The sequence below is a fragment of the Acanthochromis polyacanthus genome, chromosome 11, assembly GCF_021347895.1.
Source record: "Acanthochromis polyacanthus isolate Apoly-LR-REF ecotype Palm Island chromosome 11, KAUST_Apoly_ChrSc, whole genome shotgun sequence".
NCBI lineage: Eukaryota > Metazoa > Chordata > Actinopteri > Pomacentridae > Acanthochromis > Acanthochromis polyacanthus.
Window position 1 is genome coordinate 887,902 of NC_067123.1, and position 17,173 is coordinate 905,074.

The 17,173-nt window shown below is 39.3% G+C and overlaps 1 long non-coding RNA gene across 4 annotated transcripts in view; it reads right to left on the minus strand.

Annotated features, from left to right (window-relative positions):
* The window catches only part of LOC127535982 (uncharacterized), a 35,444-nt gene extending 21,960 nt beyond the window's left edge, over positions 1–13,484 (minus strand). For 2 of the 4 annotated variants that reach the window (XR_007944909.1, XR_007944908.1), the window contains exons 1-4: positions 13,302–13,484; positions 13,011–13,094; positions 7,864–12,184; positions 6,891–6,995 (exon numbers count right to left, since the gene is read on the minus strand). This is a non-coding gene — a long non-coding RNA (uncharacterized LOC127535982). The remainder of the gene's footprint in view (positions 1–6,890; positions 6,996–7,863; positions 12,185–13,010; positions 13,095–13,301) is intronic. The other 2 variants (XR_007944911.1, XR_007944910.1) reach the window with 1 other exon arrangement.
* Between the last annotated feature and the right edge of the window lie 3,689 nt (positions 13,485–17,173).

Here is a 17,173-nt window from a genome sequence, read left to right on the forward strand (position 1 = left end):
TCTGTGGCCCTTATTCTCTGACCACATACCCACTCCTCCTTGTTACAGGTTTCTGAGATAGAGTATTATGCACAATTACGATAGTGATGATTCATCCACATCGGAGGATATTCCTGATGTGGATCTAGATTTTCCTCAGCTATCTGATTCTAAATGTTCAAATAGGATGAATGATATGGATCCAGATTATAATATTTTCAAAATGTAAACAATTGTGCATACTACACAGACACTACATTTAACGAAACAATTAAATTGGACAACAAGCTATCATTAGTTCATTTTAACAGTCGGAGTCTATATTGTAATTTTGAAAATATCAAAGACTATTTGTTTCAATTTAAAGCACTTTTCAATATACTAGCTATCTCAGAAACTTGGATTAATGTAGATAAAGGTACGGACTTTAAAATGTGTGGCTATGAAATGTTTTGTATGAACAGACAACACAAGAAAGGAGGTGGAGTGGCTTTATACATTGATAAAAGCATGGACTGCAATCTTATAGAAAATATGTCAATAGCAGTGGAAGAAATATTTGAATGTATTACTGTGGAAATTGTGTTAAAGAAAAGGAGAAACATTTTTGTCAGCTGTGTTTACAGAGCTCCAGGATCCGACTTTAATTTATTCAATGAATGGATGGAAAGGTTATTTACTATAAAAACAAAAAAAGATATTATAATATGTGGAGACTATAATATAGATTTATTAAATGCAAATCAACATAAAAATACAGTAGATTTCATTGAAACAATGTACAGTATTAATTTGTATCCTTTAATTACAGCACCAACCAGAATAACAGCCCACAGTGCTACTTTACTTGATAACATATTTTCAAATGTTATTGATGATAAAATAGTTAGTGGTTTATTAATAAATGACATTAGTGATCACCTTCCTGTCTTTATGGTGTATGATGCAAATTACAAAAGAAATAATGAAAATTGTTTTAACTACTGTAGGATTAAAACAGAGCAATCATTGAAAGACTTAAAGAACGATCTAACCTCTTGCAATTGGGACTGTATTTATGATAAGTTAGATGTAAACACAGCTTACAACTCCTTTATGGAAATCTTTATTTCACTTTATGAAAAAAATTGTCCAATTAGAAAATGCAGAAAGAAAAATGCTTCAAATACTCCATGGATAACTAGCGGGCTGGTAAATGCGTGCAAAAAGAAAAATTATTTACACAAACAATTCTTGAAGTATAAGACTAGTGAGGCGGAACAGAAGTACAAAAAGTATAAAAACAAATTAACAAGCATTTTAAGGGAGAGAAAAAAAGATTATTATACTAAATTACTAGATAGTAAAAAAAACAATATTCAAAGTATGTGGAAGACGGTGAATAATATAACTGGGCACAGTTCAGCTAGCCCGTGTTATCCAGAGTATTTTGTGGAAAAGGACTTGGTTATTAGTGATAAAGAAGAAATTGTAGATAGATTTAATAATTTCTTTGTGAATATCGGACCTGAACTTGCTAGAAATATTCCAAGTGGCAGTGAACAGTTCTGTAATTTGATTGAGACAAATCCAAAGTCAATGTTTCTTACTCCAACTAATGAGGATGAGGTATTGGAGACTATAAGGAAATGTAGTAATAAAATATCACAGGATGCTAATGGAATAGACATGAGAACAATTAGGCTTGTGGCTGAAGCAATTGTTAAGCCACTCACACATATTTGTAACCTGTCATTTCAATGTGGACAGTTTCCCTCAGAAATGAAAGTAGCTAAAGTAATCCCTTTATTTAAATCAGGAAACAAACATTGTTTTACAAATTACCGGCCTATCTCCCTTTTGCCGCAGCTCTCAAAAATACTGGAAAAATTATTCAATTCAAGACTTCTCAGTTTTATTGGAAAAAATAATTTGCTATCCAACGCTCAATATGGCTTTAGACAAGGACGATCAACATCACTTGCTTTAATTGATCTTGTAGAGGAAATCACAAACTGTATTGAAAAACATAAATTTATTATTGGAATTTTTATTGATTTACAGAAGGCTTTTGATATGATTGATCATGACATTTTACTAAATAAACTGGAAAAATACGGTATTAGAGGAATTCCACATAACTGGCTAGAAAGCTATTTGGAAGATAGGCAGCAGTTTGTAGAGATTGATCAATATAAATCTCTAAACTGGAACATTTTATGTGGGGTACCACAAGGTTCAATTCTTGGGCCAACATTGTTTTTACTCTACATTAATGACATTTGTAAATTATCTAAAATCATGAAATTCATACTTTTTGCAGATGATACTAATATTTTATGTTCTGGAGAAAATTTGGAGAATCTTCAGAATGCAGTAACTCAAGAATTGTGCAAGTTAAATAATTGGTTTAACATAAATAAATTGTCTCTGAACTTAAAAAAGACCAAATTTATGCTGTTTGGGAAACAGAATAAGGATTTACCTGTGCAAATTACTGTTAGTAATACAGTTATTGAAAGAGTAAAGCAAAATGTGTTTTTAGGTGTAATCATTGATGAAAGGCTATCTTGGAAGCCTCATATAAATCATTTACGTTCAAAAGTAGGTAAGTGTGTTGGTGTGATGAAACGATGTAGTCTGATGCTCACTCAGAGAGCTTTATTTATCTTGTATCACTCCTTCATTATGGCATACTTGAGCTATTGTATTGAAGTGTGGGGAAATTGTTACAAAACTAATTTGTTACCTTTAGTTACTCTGCAGAAACGAGCCATCAGAATTGCTCATAAAGTGAAGTATAATGATCACACTAATCCACTGTTTCTTAATACCTTTAACTTAAAATTACAAGACTTAGTAAATTTTAAAGCAGCTCAAATTATGTATAGAGCATCAAAAAATTCATTGCCCAATAACATTCAAAATTTATTTCAAAACAGAGATGCTCTTCATAAATATAATCTGAGAGGAATTGATAAATTATACCAGCCCAAAGTAAAGACAACCCTAAAGTCTATGTGTATCTCGGTGAAGGGAGTCATATTATGGAACAGCCTATCTGAAGAAATTAAAGCTTGTAAACATTTAGTTAGGTTTAAAATCACATTTAAAAGACACATAATGGAAAAGTACCAAGAGGAAACGATTTAATAACGCAGCCATGAACAGACTCATGCTCACTGTGTGTGCATGGGCCTGGGTATGGCTGACATTACCAGGGCCGTGCAGAGACCTTTGGAGGGGCAGGTGCTCAAAGTTCAAAGGGGGGCACATGGAGCACGAATTTGAAACACCATAAACATACCTACAATATACCTGGGTGAATTGTAGCAGCAGATATTCTTAAAGAATGAAACATAAAATCACAACATACGACACACCTCATATCTTTGTTAGGAGGCAGTCTGTGTTTGACCTGATGGGGTTCATTGAACAGCTTTTGTTGAAGGGGTTGGTGAGGAGGCTGCTGCTACTGATGATGACACTGCTGGAGGTGGGCTGTATTGATCTGAGACTGTAGACACTAAAAAAAAAACATGGGAGAGATAGTAGCTGATTAAACAAGTGTTTTCTCATCATGAGAAGATGCAAAGATAACTGACATTGAAAATGGCTGACTGTGACCTACCATACTGCTGACTGTTTGTAGGAGACTCCTGCTGAGAGGCTGCAGCCAGGCTGACTGTTTGAACTAAACAGAACTATTTGCTCATTCATAAACTGAAAGGGGAACATTAATGGGGGACCAGAATAAAGGAGAGGTGAAGGTACAGTCTATATCCACAAAGCCATAATTCAAGCTGTGCATTAATTTAGGACATAGGAAGATAATGTATGAAGTTGAATTTAGATCCCCATTAGACACTGGACTGTAACTGTGGCTGCTCTTCCTAGAGTCCTTGTTTTTTTAGTTAAAATAAAACTGGAGGACAAAAATTAAACAATTGTGACACCTCTTTATTTTAATTTCAAAACTTTATTTTTGTTTTCCAACCTCAAAACACAAACATGATTCCAACAAGAAATGCTATAATAATAATAATTTATTAAACTGAAAAGGGAACATTTATAATGAGATATAGAGAATAGAGGAGGGATGTGTGTGTGCTTGTCTGGGTCTGTGGTTTCTTTTTACACATCACAAAGTTGTGTTTTTCTTTGTTGCAGTTATAACAGCAACTTCCTGTTGCCCATGCCCTGAAAAATGTCAATGACCTCACTGTGGTTGATTGGAATATCCTTCTCAATTGCCAGCAGAAGAAGCTCTGACAACCTCTCTTCTGTGCAAAGGGTGCGAAGTTTTGTTTTCACCAGCTTCAGTTTTGAGAAAGAGCGTTCCACAGTTGCTGTAGACACCGGAAGTGTGCCGTATGTCTTCAGCAGCTCAGTCAAGTTAGGGAAAACCAGATGTGCATTGTTTTCTCTGACCGCTGAAAGAAGAGATGCTACACTGACTGGTGAGGGGCATGAGTATGACATATGGAAGACCTTAAGCTCTGTCTGCAGTTTGTCTTCTTCTTCAATGTTGTAGAACTGGCAGAGTTTCTTCAGAGCTTGCAGTGCCTCTGTTGGAATTTTTGTTGTTTTCCAGTTCTCTGGGACTGTCAGGCAGTGGAGGGCATTCAAGATTTCCCATGTTGAGTTATCTTCTCCTTTAAAGCGTCTCTGAAGCTCTTGTGTCATCATGTCCACAAAAGCGTAATACACTTTAACACGGTAGTAGTCTTGCAAAGTAGGGAAAGTGTGGTCAGCAGTAGCTGCTGTGGCAATGACCTTGAACTTTGCTGGCATTTTCCTCCTCCTAGCTTGACCAGGAATCTCATTTGGCGGGTCCAGGCCCACTGATGCAGCCTTCTCTGTAGCCTGTTGATACATGTTTTCAAACTCTTCCTCTGTTCTGGTGTGGGCCAGCCTCTGAAAAACTCCATCAACAATTTTGTATGCTGCAGCCAGGTCTATGTCTTTCTGTTGCAAAGCATCAGAAGCCATTGCAGTCATCTGGAAGATTGGACAGGTGATCTCCAGACACAGGAAGAATTCAAAGTTGATGCTCTTGAGAAGGATCATTGCATCACCTGCTGAAGAGTCTGGGGGATCTTGCTGTGTTATTTCCTCAAGAAACTGCATGACAGCTGGGAGGACCTTTCTCAGAGTGCGAAGGGCAGTTTCTCTGCAAGCCCACCGTGTGTCTGACAGCTTCTGCAGCTCCAGTGGACGCTTATCGGGGTACATTGTCTTCTGCATTTCAATAAATGCAGAGTGTCGTTTTTGATGAGTTGGCCACAAAAGCATAAAGTTTTTCAACTAAGCTGAAAAAGCTGACAAAACAGATGTTTGACTTTGCACTTTCAACTAACACCAGATTAAGGCAATGTGCCTGACAGTGTACATACAAGGCTTTCTGATTTCTTTTTAGGATTCTTGACTGAAGACCCTTAAAGCGTCCGCTCATGTTTGCAGCACCATCATACCCTTGACCCCGGATGTTTTCCAACTTCAGATTATTTTCTTCCAGGAGAGCTATGACTGTCTTTTCAAGAGCATCTCCACTTGTGACCTGCACATTGCACACCTGCAGAAAGCGCTCCTTGATTTGCATGTTATGCACATATCTGATGACAAAAGAAACCTGCTCAGTGTGTGCAGCATCTGTAGTTTCATCCATGAGAATGGAAAAGGTTTTGCTCTCTTGGATTTCTTTTTGGATGGCCTGTTTTACTGATATGGCCAAAGCTTTGATCATATCATTTTGACTTCTGTTGGAGAGGAGTGAGACAGGAGGTCGTTTACCTGGTCCCTGCTTCTCTTTTATGGCGTCCAGGTGGAATTTAATTACACTGTCATATTTGCTAAAAAGCTCCACCAACTCAAGGAAGTTACCTCGATTTTGGCTTGACAGGGTTTCATCATCTCCTCTAAAAGGCATACCCTGTCTTGCCAGATAAAGACTGATGGCTAGTAAGCGGGACAGAATTTCTCTGTTTTTTTCTCTTTCCTTGTCTTTTGCAGCTTGTAGTGCATGGTCACCCATTTTGAAAGCTGCCTCCAGTGAATTCTTTTTGTAAATGTTCCACCTCACCATACTACACATGTGAGATTCTGAGGCACTGTGCTCTTTAATCCTTTCCAGAGCCCTTTTCCACCGACTGACTCCTTCTGTTTTCCAGGTTTTGCGGCTTGCGTATTTTTGATCATTCACAAAAAGACGGCAGCTAAAACAAAACATGGCATTAAGACTTGGGGAGTATTCAAGCCATGGATTATTCTCAAACCATTTCTTTTGAAATGACCGCCCCTCCTCATTTTTTGGAAATGATGAGAATGCGGGTTGACAGGGTCCAATATTGTTAGAAAACTGTATGAAGGCCTCATCATATTTAATGTCGAATTGCAGAACATGGGCAGGATCATTTGGGTGGGTAAGTCCAAGTATGCCTGAGAATTTTTGCCTCCCTCTGGCTTCAGTCTCCTCTTGGCTTGATGCTCCCTCTACCTCAAGAGTTTGTGCCGTTTGTACTACAGTCTTTGCCTCTCTCACTCCAACCTCTGTCTCCTGGTTAGCTGCATCCTCTACATTAACATTCTCTATAGGCTCCTCAACAATTCCTGACACCTCTCCTCCAGCCTCTATCTCCTCCTGGCTTTCTGTTCCCAAACTCTCGATTTCCTGTGGCACAGTCCCTTCCTGTTTCTCTCCTTCCGTCTCCTCATCTGACCTGTCATGACTCACTCCCTGGTCATCTGGAAACAAGGCAAAATTTGCTCTTGATTGATCGAATTAACATCTCCTACACCTAATCAATAATAAACCCACCATACACAATGATCGATAATGTAACAGGACGACAACACTGAAATTGTGCTTCATATTGTTATCTCTAACCGAGCACCTCTGCAATGTAAATAGCTTGTACCTGTGTCATTCTTACCTTTTGTGTTCTTTGTGATCCAGCTGGTGAGTGATCCACTGCCTTTCGCAGCCTCACGCAGCTCCTTTTGTTTATCTTTCAACCTCCTCTCCTTACGAGGCATCTCTGCAAATTGAAATATGATTGATAAACCACAATCTGATACACACACACATACACACGCAGTGACATTTCATACCTTTTCAAGACATACACTGTATAACCACAGATTTACTCCATGGGGTTGATTCATAATCTGCCCTTTATTATTCATAGTGCTAATAATAAAGCAGAAAAAAATTATTTAATGATATAGAAATCATGTATTTAAACTGATTTGTGCTTTTATTGAATTTGACTATCCACTTTGCGCAAGACAGCAAGGTTATAAAAGCTATATATTTTATATTTATGGATATCATATATATTAATTGTGTGTGTGTGTGTGTGTGTGTGTGTACACACACACACACACACACACACACACACACACACACACAGAGAGAGAGAGACATTCATATACAAATGTTCTAAACAAATACTGATATGTTGAAATGAGAGGTTGAGAAAATCACAATTCAAATTCTTCTAATTCTAATTGTTACTGTTGTTGTATTTATATTGCAATACAATAATTTCCAGTCCAAAATTAAGTGAATATACATGTACATGGCATAGTTTCAGTGTAATAATATAACCTCTGCCTCATTGCCTCTAGACACACAGGAAACACACTGCAGCTCACTGACAGTAAAATAATACATCTCTCTGATGCACTTTGCCCATGACAAAAGAAACATACAGAAACAAAAAGAAGTCTGGCACACTTTATCCTCTCAGCACGCTGTGTGGTTAACTAGCGATGGTTAGCTAACTATAACTGATGAGAGGTGTGTTAGAGTGAGACACACACACAGGATGCTCACTTTGCTTCGTCAGTCATCTTTCAAGAAAACACCGTGCACAAACGAGTACCGCTGCAAAACATACTCACCGGACCATCAGTTGTCCTTCCTTGAGTCTTCCCTTTCAACATTAGCAGCACCAGACCATTGGTTGTCCTCCTTCGGGTCTTCCATTTCTAAATTAGCAGCGCTAACGGTGAGCTTCGGGGCACGTCAGGGCACATCAGGGCCGTGACTGACGTCTACCTGGATCATGTGACCGACTGAGGGTAGACCTGAATTATTTTTTTTGTTTGTTTGAGTTATTTATTATTTTGGACCACACAGATTTTCACACACATACACACACACACACACACACACACACACTTAAAAAAAAATTGACAAAAGGGCACTTTGGGCATCAGATGCAAAAGGGGCAGGTGCTTCAGCCCCCCCAGCCCCCCCCCTTGCACGTGCCTGTGTAGGCCTATAGAGGAGATGTCATTTTTATTAGAGATGATAGTGCTACTGTGCCCTACATTTAAATAAGGGAGAAGACACAAATGAGCTTGTACACAAAGTAGTTATCTCATCATTTGGCATCACCTTTGGATTATCATCATGATCAGATTGGACCGCTGGTAAAAGGAAGGTATTCTTTATGGAAAACTGTGGCTGTTGTGTCCTGCTTATTTTAAGACAATCTGTGCCTATTCCTGTTACGTGTTGACTGCACTTTGAGGGTGAAAGAAAAAGAAAATCAGATATTTCCAAGTATTTACCGCTGGTGGATTCGAACCCACGGCGCAATGAAAAGTAAAACCACATTTAGTCTGCTTAACTATGCTCTAACCACTCAGCCACAGTTGCACACTGTGACAAAATGTGTAGTGTAATATGATATCGTTTGATTCACGGTTATTCCGGCGTTATTTAAAAAATGTCTCAATGTATGTCACCGAACAAGAACATCATTGACTACAGATCAAGATGAATTTAATGTGTAACATGCGGTTCACAGGCGTCTTTCTGAAGCTCGTCAGAACCTTCTCTGACATGGGGCTAAAGTAAGCTTGACTGTTAGCCTGCCCCGGACCAGGCTTGTCGCTCTGGCTGAGTTACCATGGTTACCAAGCCAGGCTAGCCCTAAGCCTTGTTGGTGGAACAAAACTCTCACTAAAGTTAGCGAAGCTGACCGAAATAAGCCAGGCTTAGACCTAAGTCAGCTTCGTGGAATACCCCCCTGTTGACTACTGAGTCAGTCAGGCTGCAACGTTTTTTAATGTCAGGTAAGCATTTGTCTTTGTACCCAACTTATTTTCAGTTTTAAACAAGCCTTTACCCATTTTATTTCCTAGGAATGTTAGCTATAACGAAAAATAATCAGGATATGAAAATATCGATCGCAGTTATTCATAACAATAGCTTTAGCTTTGCTTAGATGAGACTCAAGGACAGTGTCAGTTTGTCAGTGAGGCTAATAAAAATTTGAATAACTTTCACAACACTCTTATGGGTTTAAAAAAAAAACGTTTTATTTTGCTAACTTAACTATGTAACTTAGCCTAACTTCTCAACTGCCGATAGTTTCATTAGCACAACGGGACGATCAGCAGCGTAAATAAAGATCATGTGATTGAGCCAGAACATAGAGTATCTCTAACAATAATCATAGGTTGTTGCACTAACAATGTTTTCTTTTCATCCAGGTGTACATTCATGTTAATTTTGAGTGACTGACAGACATAAACGTGCTTTGGATCTTGGAACTCAGGATGGAGGAATGTCGAAGAGCCATAATGACTGCATTTATATGCAGTCAAAAACCCTTTCTTAACCGGGATATTGGCAATAACCCGGTTGTGTACGGCCATGTAAACACCCGCAAAAACCCGAATATGCTCATATTCCGGTTTTTAAAAACCCGAATAAGACCCCTGGGTTACTCCTTTTCTAACCCGAATATCTCGTCATATAAACGCGCATCAGGATATCCCCATTGAAAGGAACATTCATTCGCGTTCTGCGCACGTTTCAACCGAAAGGAATCTTGGTCTTTTGAGTACGGGTAGCGTGGATAAGCATGACACAGCTCCGACCGCATTTAATATTTTTTCTTCACTTTCTCTCCTTCTATTAATTAAAACTGTGAGGCCCAATAGTGTGACGTACTGCTGATGGGTCAACACGAGCACCAAAGCGCAAACAAAGGCGACTGCTATCGGCCCCGGACAGTTCATTTTCCACCACGTTGCCGATGCTGCTGCTGTTGTTTTTGTCTTTGGGTACAGGAAGAAGAAACGGAAATGACGCAATTTGCGTCATGATGTTGTCTGCACGTCCTGGTTTGGATGGGAATATCCCAATTGATTACGCTCCATGTAAACAGGAGTAACTCTGTCTGTTTATCCGTGTTAACGGGTTATTCCAAATGTTTCAGAAACCGGAATATTGACCTTAACCCGAATATTGACTGCATATAAACGTACTCAATGTAGCCAGGTGGAACGCTGTGGCCGGTCAGGTGTGCAACCACAGCATAACAACCTGCGACACAGGGCAGAACAAAATCTCCTCCTCTCTTCTGCGTCCAGTCTCCTGCTATGGCCCACCTGAGTACCACATCTACTGTAATCTAATTTTCATGGTTAATATATCAGGTGATTGTTTATAGTCTTTTTAGAATTGTAAAAACTCAAAACTACCTTGTTTAGACTACAAAATGTAGTTTTTCATTCAGTCTCTGAACATAGACTACTCTGGCTTCAGGCGATTCATCGGTTTCTACCCAGAGAAGGGAACACAGGCTATCCAGGGACAGGATGTCACCAAAATTATGGTCCAGAAGATGTCTGCCACAGTGAGCTCACACATCTCCACACGACTGAAGAACCCTGTGTACAATCCTGTGCTACACTAAACCTGGAGAGACTTGTCATCAGCTCTATGGGCATCTAACATTGTTGTACATTTCTTAGTTATTTTTTATTATTGTCTTTTGACTTTAGAGAAGCAAAACTGGAATAAAGCCTCGGAGAGGAACAACCACCAGCAAAGAGACAGTCATGTCTCTCTGACTGAGAGGATTCCTCTTTAAATTAGGACTGTCCACACATACCCAGACAAAGATAAACATGCCTCTACACCTCACTGAACTCTGTATAAGAGGTCAAACATAAGCCTCACAGGACAGTTTGGGTTCAGCACATACCTACTGCACAGATATCCGATGAGAGGAAACACAAGCTGTGAGGGCCATTTTTTATTGCCATTTTTCCAGCAGACAATATTTGGCTTTTTTTATTTTGTAACTTTGAATATCTTTGTCTTGTTAGCCAAGAACATCTAGCAGCATTCATGTTGACACTGTCTAAATAAATATTTGTTTGATTACATCCTTTGTAAGTTGTTCATTGATTACTTAGCATAGGCTTAACACCATCAATACAGTAACTCTCATTAAATGTAATTCAAAATTTAGATTGTAGATGTTCTACAATCACGTTACTATATTACACTCTTATTAGGGTGACTGCCTGCACACTTTTTTTTTCTTACTATTATTCTTCTACATACGTATTCCTCTTCCTGTAGAGCTTCCTGTAAAATAAAAACTGAAGGAATATCTTTTGATATAAATGTCTCAAACCTCAAACCTCCGACGGCAAAACCGGAAGTACACCAGGCAAATATCTCGGCTTGACTCTTAGCTGAATGTTGGCTTCAGGTCAATTTTACACTGGATAATAATCAATATTAAATACAGTTTCAACAAAATAATTTCCACAACTAAATAAACTGGAATGTTGACTGTCCACAGACACAGAAGACAAGCCATCCGTCGCCTCCGGCATTTGATTAATTTGTACTTACAGTTTGGTTTCCCTGCTGAGGTAAGTCCATTTTTGTTAAGTTTTCTCATTCACAATTCATATTTTCTATGATGCCATAGCTATGCCACATAACCACTTTTTAATTTTATAGCAAAGTTTAATAATTTAAGAATAATTTCATATAGATGTAATAAATACTTTAAATATTATCATTCAAAACAAGTAGTTAAAAACATACACAAATACCAATAAATAGTTTTTAAAAATACACAAATACCAATAAATAATTTTTGAAAATACACAAATACCAATAAATAGTTCAATAAATAATTAAAAACAACTAATTTTTGATGGCATGTTTTCTATATTACAGGTTGGTGTGAGAGGGCCATACAGCAGAGTAAACCCCCATGTTCCCCTGCTGTCTCTTTACTTTGAGGGAGGTGACCTCAGGAAGGACTTCAGGTTGTCCAGACCAACCCTGGACAACGATGGAGTGGACTTTGAGGTTCCTGTGCCAGTCCAGCAATCTGGTGATGGTCTCAGAAACTGCCTTGCTGCTGCAGTGTCTGCCCCATAACACCCCGCCTATGAACTGCAAGAACATGATTATTGTGAATATGGTTAAACGCAACTCTGTTCAACACATTTAAATAGTTTTCTCACATTCTAAATTTCTCACATTCTTTGTAAATACTTTGCTTATTTCTACATTTTTTCTTTTTTTTTTGCTCATGTGTAATCGTAACTGTAAACTCATAATTAGAAACTATACCTACATTGAGATGCTGTATATAATATTAAAAAAATGAACCAAACAGAAGATTTGATAAACATTTACTTAATAAACAACCAAAAGAACATGAACTATAAAAATGAACTATAAATGAACAACACATTATTTCTTTAAAAACGATTCTAAAATCCTCAACAAACGTTCCTCCCTTGCTCTGCTTTCCGTCTCTCTCGCCTCTCTCTCTCTCCTCCCTGGCCCAACTCTCCATCCATTCTCTCCACTCTCTCTCTCTCTTCTCTCTTCTCTCTCTTCTGTTCTCTCTCTCCTCTGCTCTCCTCTCTTGTTCCTCCTCTCGCACCTCCATTTCCCTCAAAAACTCCAGCATGTCAGCCTCTCTCCGTCTCTTCCTTCTGTCACCTTCCAGAGGAGAGACAGCTGCTGCCACAGGTTCTGCCATGGCTGAGGTGATGAGGACTGGTGGGGCTAAACTGGGCCTTTGCCCCATCACCTCATCCATGGCCTGATACCATTTCCACGAGGCAGCAGTTGTCTCTCCTCCTCCTGTGCTGACCCCTGTCCTCGGTGCCTTCAGTTCCAACCACACAGCACAGAAGTTATTTGTTAATGATCATAGAGGATATACTGTGGATAACTGAATGACTATGGCCAAGTGTTTTTAACTAACCTTGTATTTTTGTTTTAAGTTTTCCCATTTTTTTCCCACCCTGCCTCCACCTTTCCCTCAAGGTTGTGGTCCTTGATGAACATTCTACACATGACAGGATTGAAATAGGAAAACAGACTTTGTTACAATAAATTCTTTGCATTTATTAATGAGTAAAGTCAACTATCTCTGAAGAGAAGATTGTGACCTTACACTGTCCAAAAGCCTTATCTCAATGATCTGTGAATTATTTTACAACAGAGTGGGAAAAAAACACATGCACACAATGTATGACACGAGTTTAGTACTTACTGGAAACGTTTTTGGGCTGCGCTACGACGCCCTGTAAACATCTCCTCGTTTTCAGCGCGCCAGTTAATGAGGCGATCTGTGTCCTCATCTGTCCCTGAGAAAAATAACAGTCGTGTCCAACATTATAAGCATTAGTTGCATTGTTAGGTGGTATAAGAAATTACTTCTATTTGATCATCACAACAGTCCGCTCGAGTGGTAAAGCCACCCACATAATATTTAAGAGTTCTTTGCAGATCCTGTCCGGGAAATGTGCTCGGCAACTGACCATAATATAAACAGCTTTTACAAGGATAACAGTTGAGGGAACTTCGTGAGATCAGGACAAGGAAACAGTTGCATAATTAATGTGGCAGTTTCAAGCCGGCACTCCTCATGCAGTTATTAGCCAGATTATGTGAATCGTTTCAATTGTAGCGGCATGCTACTGGAGGTAGCTGCTACTTGTTCTGTATGCAAAGCGAGCTGCTGCAACTAGCTGCTAGCATTCAGTAGCACGTTGTGAGACGTCTGACAAATTTAAAATGTTGGTCAGAAAACGCCTATTTCTCAAATCTGTGGGATGATTAGGATGATTACTTAACCACATAAAATAAAATAAAAACACTGGGTACTTACATTTATATCGCCCCGGTCCAGCCACAGATCCCGTGGAGGCTTACATTTCGTTGGGTAGCTCGCAAAGCATTATGGGGTGGTTGAGTATGACTAGTGTGGTCACCGCGCATACTTAAAAATTTTCCAGATATAGTATACATCCAGGTATTTCTCGCGTACTCAATCTTTTCATACTATCTAATGTGAACGCACTACATACTTATTTTGACGTTACACTTAGTATGAGTAGTACGTTAGTATGACATTTCGGACACGTCTTCGGGCGCCGGCCTCGGAAGCTGTCGGAAGCTCAGCGGGACCAGAGCTCTAGAGATAGTAAGAGTTGCGACACTCCCATGGGGATGGCTAGTGTGACGTCATGGACCACTTCCGTGTCCAAGCCGCGGCGCACCGAATGAAAACACAATGGCAGTAGCGAAAGAACCGGTCACCTTTTTCACTGTGACATCTTATTTTGCGGATTTTCCGAAGTCGGTAAAGCGAGGTCTTAACTCTTACAACTCAAACAGAGTTGTAAGAGTTAGTGTGCTGGCAGGTGGTTTTAAAGGGAAAGTGCAGGCGTCAATGAAAAGGAAAACGTACAGTGTTGAGGTGAGTAGCTAAGTAGTGTAAGCTAACAAACACAGGATGTCAGAAATAAAGCTAGCTTTATCATCTGTGTGAGGTTAAATGTCGTTTACTTGGCTTTGTTAGAGTTGTTATGTTAGATTTGAAAAGTATACTCTAAAGATTCCCAGCAGCACACTCTAGCGCTAACTTCTGCCTGGAGCACATGGCTAATTTGCATATGTAAATAACTACGCATCTCTTTACACTAATCATGAATCCATAACAGTTAAAACAATCTTAGCCAAACATTTTTAGCAAGTCAGTCCAAGTATTGGACTCAATTAAATCCAAGTCACATAGACCCATATCCTAGTCAAGTCGAGTATTTTGAGCAGATTGGTCAAGCAAGTCCAAGTCCCCAAAACTGGGACAAAAGTCTCCCTCGGCAGACTTTATTCTTATAAATTAAAAGTATAAACTTATTATCAGAGACTTTAATCTCGACCACTTTTAGTTTCTTTTGTAATGTGGCCCAAACACTCCTCATAACACAAAAAGATAACATGATTCAAGCGGCTAATACTAGCTAGCGCACGTTAGCTCCCGGCGCTAAATGTATTTTCTAAGATTAGAAATCCGACTTACCTTATCAGTGTCAGCCATCTTCTCTTCTCCTTTTCGTCCAGAGGAAAGTGGTTGAAAGATATCGTTTTATTTACATCATTTCTATTGTTGCAACACAGGACACAACACAGCACCATTATATCGTTGGTTTGGTAGGACACGGAAGTGACGTTTTTGGACACGATGACGTAGTTACTAGCCATCCCCATAGGGTCCCGTTGTACGCTTTCTTCCAGTCTACTTCCGGGTTGTGGAGGCTTGTTTAGTTCCAAGCACCACTTCGACACTGACAGCCACCGTTCATTTGCACTGCAGGTCGTTGAGTATATGTGGAGGTAAGTTGATGAAATGCCTACCTCTTTTGAATTGTCAACTGCCTATATTTTATCAGAGGCTCTTTATGATGCATATGCTGAGCTTTATTTGTATTTGCGCAGCGTAATTATATATATTTTTTATCTTGGTAGACGACCGAATTTCTGCTACTTTTTTTTAGCTCGACTCTGCTGTTAGCTGTGAAGTTATCTCCAGGAATATATTGACGGATTAATTGCTGATGAGTCGCTACCTCTTTTTAATTTTAACGTCTTTATATTATATCAGAAGCCCTTTGTGGTGCATACATTTATCTGTATTTGTGAATATTAGCAGATGACCAACTTTCAGGCATGGCCATGTGCTTGTTAGCTCTTCTTTGAAAGCTACCTAGCTACATCGCTACCTCTTTTTAATTGTCAAGACTACGTCCTTTATATGAGACCCTTTATAATGCATAAACTTATACTTGTAAGTATTTAACAAATATATTTATTAATATCTATCGTATCTATCTATCCTCCAGTATCCCGAGAGCCCTCACTGAAGACACAAAGACCCTCATTGTTTCTCCCATTGTCAATAAAAACATACTATTTCATTCATCAAAGCATAATGAGTTGTTATTCTTGAATATATATTTTGTGTATGTCTTAAAATGGTTATAGTGAGTCAACTCCTGCCTGGACACTATCTGCTGAATGGACTGTTGTTACTCTGCTTTTCAATAACTCCCAGACTACGGGTAAGTGAATCAGAGAAATATAGACATTGTCTGGAAATACAATAATCCAGCTGGGCAAAAATTAACATCTTCAATCATCTTACATTTCTGTGTAAAAGTCGATTTTTCATGCTAACACAAATGTGAAACATTCCCTCCAAAACCCCAAAAGTGTCTTTAATATGTCACCATATGGCTCAAAATGTAAAACTGACATTTACATACATACTCCAATGAATTAATAATCAAACAAGTACTTGGAGGTGTGATTTTATTCCTTTTTTTTTACCGTGAAATCGCCGCTCTCAGTCCCATAAGAAGGAAATGACAGCGCTGCCTGTTTGGAACTATTCAGGCTTACATGAACCACGTGACCACCCCGCTGCGAGAGCATGAGTGTCGCAACTCTTACTATCTCTAGGGCTCTGAGCGGGACTCTTCTTCGTCTTCTTCTTCGTCTTTTCCGCCAGGCAAAGTATGGCTCACTGCTGCCTCCCCTGGCTGACTAAAATGAAAAGGCCAGCTACATGATACGCTCATGTTACACGGAGTGCTACGCAGGGAGATCAACTTTCGATTGTGTACAATCAGAAATTGCGTGTGTGTGAGCGCGTAACGGTATTTGTCAAACAGTGACAGACAGGCGTGCACCCGCTGCTTCATAGGTACGCAGCTTCTTGTGACGCGTGAAATACAATCTGCACGTTACAACGCATGCACGCACGCACGCACGCACGCACGCACGCACGCACGCACGCACGCACGCACGCACGCACGCACGCGTAACATAATAATCATGCATGTACACACACGTTGCTGTGAGTTGCTTTGTTTTGAATCGATTCTGACACCATAGACAAACACACCCGTATTCACGCACGCACGCACACACGCACACACGCGTCACATTTCTCACTGTATATAGTTCTCTGTATTGTTTTAGTAGAATAGTAAACAAATATTTTCACTTAAGACCAATCCACCGTCTTGTGCGTATCCTGTGTGTGAGAATTGAGGTCAATTTCACCAAGAATTCTAGACT